The following is a 3761-nucleotide window of genomic DNA, read 5'->3' as shown; positions in this document are numbered from 1 at the left end:
CTGCTCTCGCGTGCGTCAAAGGAACATTGGTGGCGGCTCATCCGTGCGGTGCTTGCGGCGTCCGCTCACATCCGTCAACAAGGCAGCCTGGTGTGTTTTGTGCCCAACGAACAATTTCTCTTTTTTTCTTGCGTGGTTGTAGGGGCCGCGGGCTGCGGAGTTCCGTATTTTGCTCACCTGAACGGTCAGTCATTGGTAATTGCTAAGTGCACACCAAAAAGGTAGTATTAGATTAATGATGGCTGTTAGATTGAGAACTATGGCCCTAATTGTGTGGTGTTGATTGATTCACGCGGGGTTGTGGAACTAATTGTATGGTGCATGTAAGAAAAATGTTGTTTGATTGTTTAATAATAGTGTAGATTAGAAAAAGAACTGAGTATTTTTTGATTCTCACCAAAAGAAAACAAGAACGTAACAAAAAGAAGGCCTCATGGGCCGTAGATAAGGAGATATTTTCGGACGCGAATTTTTAGGACATGGTGGCACGCGATGCCGAAATCTCGCACGCCCGCATATGCATCACGATTGCTATTTAATATAGGCCACTGCAAAATACAGGGCAGGCCAGAGTAAATACGTAACGTTATACCTGACACGCATGGCCCATGTCTCTTTTAATTCCCGTATGGATACTAGCTGTCTGGTAGCAACGTCCCTTGCGGGTGTTGGGTCGGTATTTATAGTTCTCATATCTGTCATAATTGCACTGTAGCTCTTCTGTGAGTTGTGTCCCTGTGGAGAGCAGAATAACAAGAGATGGCCCCAACAGAAATGTTGATACACATGTTATAGCATCTCGATACTGGTCCTGCGTTTTACTTTCTTGGATATACGCACGCGCTGACATATATCCAACATGTTCGTCTCCTTGCATTGCAGCCTTCTTTTTAGGCACTTGCGATTAGGTGACCAAGCCTATGTATTAATGTGCCACTCATCAATAGGCAGATGAATCAACGGAATGCTGATACAAAAAGCTTTATTCAGATTGGTCATAGTGGGGAGTAACTTATACTAGTGTCAAGCATATGGGAGGTGGATTTGGAGCACTCGGCGACACAGACCTATGAAATCACGGTCGACCGCCTGCTCTATCGGGATCCGAGCCACTTTGGTGGAAATCATTACAGCTGTGAATACGCCACCGCCTGCGTATGACGAAATGGTAGTACATGTTCTGGGTCATTTATTCTATCTATGTGGGGACGTTCAGTTTGTCCGGCGAGAATTAAATGAATCCATCATCACATACCTGTGGAGTCTTCTCCTAGTCTGCAAGCACTCCATTGCCAGATCTGGAGAACAGGCTTCCTTTCCTCTGGTACTACTGATTATATTCCAAGCAAAAATTGCAGAGAAGAAGAGGATTTGAGTTGGGTAATACTCGTGTGCGTCCGATTGTTAGACAAAATCTAAAGCAGTTGTACTTTTTTTGGCGGAAAGAGATGATCCATTTAGCAGATCGGCTTTTCCTTCCTGTAAACTACATCGATTGCATGTAAGTTGTTTCGATTTTTAACAGGCTAGATGGAGACCCTGGGTCGAAATCAAGGACTCCAAATCTTATTGTTTCATTTAAACATTGTTGAATATGTAAGAACTCTGGCTAGATCATGTTGTTCCAATAGTTCGAGTTGTCTACACTATGGCTGCCCCGATTTGTGGCTGCTTGGATTGGACTTTGTGCTTGGATGTGCACCGTGGCGGTGTTTATAATGCGAGATGGGAAGCGTGTGGGTCTGGAGTTTGTGTAAGCGTGTAGTGAAGGGCAGTGGCGGATCCAGGAATTGAACTTAGCCGGGGCGAAACATTGAAGGAATAAAAAATTTGATTGACGAATGCAAGTCCGCTGAACCAAATCTCATAAAATTCAAATATGAAGCTAGATGCATTCGAAAATTTACATGACCAATGATTCAGGACAGTTCAAGATTTTCAAGAACTAGGTTGTAACCACCTAAAATCACAAAATATAACATAAACGTCACGCATAACTACTAACTTGGACTCCCGCTGCTTGAATAATGCATTCCATGGCCCAAAATGTCCAACTCCATGATTAATAGATACCTACAACAGGTCAACAAGCTGATATCAATACATGTATTGGAACAAGTAAGCAAATAGTTTCAAACAGATAACAAAAGTATTTACCCTAAGTCGTAAGTATACGGGGAGGGTTTGGTAGATGGCCTCTACGGTCTCTCAAGCTGTGAAAATGTTCTATGATCTTCTTGTCATCAACTCCAGCAAATATATCTCGCTCTACATAGCATATCATCAGATCATTCAACCAATCATCAGATATCTTATTTCTCAAATCTGTCTTAATGATATTCATGGCTGAGAACACTCTTTCAACAGATGTCGTCGCTACTGGCAAAGTCAAAGCAAGTGTGATGAGTCGGTAAACCAAAGGAAAGTGTAAATGTTCCTTAGTTTCAACCAACTTGAGAGCAAGATTAGCAAAGACTGCCACAACTGCAAAAAACATCAGACCTTTTCATCATATCAATGTATATCTTGAGTTGACCATCCAAATGATATTGTTCTTCTGGATCAAACTCGACTGAGTAGATAGATGCAAGCTCAAGTAGGTTCTCATGATTAAATCTGCTAAATGAGTCTCTAGGATCTAGACTAGCAATGCATATCAATAACCTTGTTGAAGTTTCGCTGAACCGGTTATTCATCTTAGCTATGTTTCTATCAAGAACCTCATTGAATATTTCAACTAGTCAAACCACTCCTCTCTTAATACCCTTTTATCTGTAGTGTTGCGAGGAAAATCATGCCCATACGGCTGACATGGACCTTTCTTCAAATACTCCCTCCTCACCGCATCTCTGATTTCTGGAGTAGGATAATCTCCAATTTGTTTCCGGAGTCCAGGATCAGGTTCAATGTGAGTTGGACTAAATCCTAGAATAGAAGTTTGCAAAGTGTTATCATGAGAGCCCTCATTATATAAAATGTTTGCATCAGGTTCAGGAACATGAACATGAACATGAGCTTGAGATTCATTAGATGGTGGAGTTGCAAAATAAGTAGCAATTGGCTTCATCTTTTTAAAGATTCCCTATACATTACAAAATCACCATGTCAAGTACTGAACATGTTCAATAATTTGCTAGAAATTGAAGGAACGGGAGCTTGAGATTCAGTAGCAAAGAATGGATTGGACTATTTACCTGCTGGCTGCGTTTGCTGATTTTGCAAACAGCAGCTGCGCGTTTGCATGAGCTTGATCCACTGTCGCCGCTGCCTCCTCCCTCATAGGCCACGCCCGGCACCGCTGCTTCTTTCCGTTCGCCCATGCGTGGACCAGCGAACGGCGGATGTGGATCAGGTGCCCGCGGTCGGTGGCCCGGCGAGGCAGAGCTCTTCGGCGACAAGCCGACGGTCCGGCAAGGCAGAGCTCTGTGGCAGCGAGGCGAAGACGGCTAGGTTACTCTCGCTACTGCTTCGCTCGATTGGGGATATTCTGGAAAGGAGACGTGGTCGAAGGATTGGGTGTGGCCGTGCTAACTTGTTTTAGGCCGTGGACTACAACTGGGCCTTTGTGCCTCCCGTGCAAATCCCCACATGTATTGGCCCATGTACTAAAACGAACCGTATTTTTTTGTATACGTAATTTTGGCTACCCGGGGCGGCCGACCATGCTGGCCCCTACCGTGGCGCCGCCACTGGTGAAGGGTGTACAGTGTCCTTTAAGACAGATGAGGCGGGCTTTTTTGCATGGAGGACTTGACCTTGTT

General features: G+C 44.1%; 1 long non-coding RNA gene across 1 annotated transcript; it reads right to left on the bottom strand.

Annotated features, from left to right (window-relative positions):
- Positions 1-1813: 1813 nt before the first annotated feature.
- LOC123151674 (uncharacterized) lies at positions 1814-2349 on the bottom strand. Its single transcript, XR_006475760.1, has 2 exons — positions 2158-2349; positions 1814-2073 (listed from the first exon to the last, which is right to left on the bottom strand). It is a non-coding gene; the product is annotated as an uncharacterized lncRNA (long non-coding RNA).
- Between the last annotated feature and the right edge of the window lie 1412 nt (positions 2350-3761).

The sequence above is a fragment of the Triticum aestivum genome, chromosome 7A (assembly GCF_018294505.1).
Source record: "Triticum aestivum cultivar Chinese Spring chromosome 7A, IWGSC CS RefSeq v2.1, whole genome shotgun sequence".
NCBI classification, from domain to species: Eukaryota; Viridiplantae; Streptophyta; class Magnoliopsida; order Poales; family Poaceae; genus Triticum; species Triticum aestivum.
This window is presented reverse-complemented; position numbering and strand designations above follow the sequence as displayed.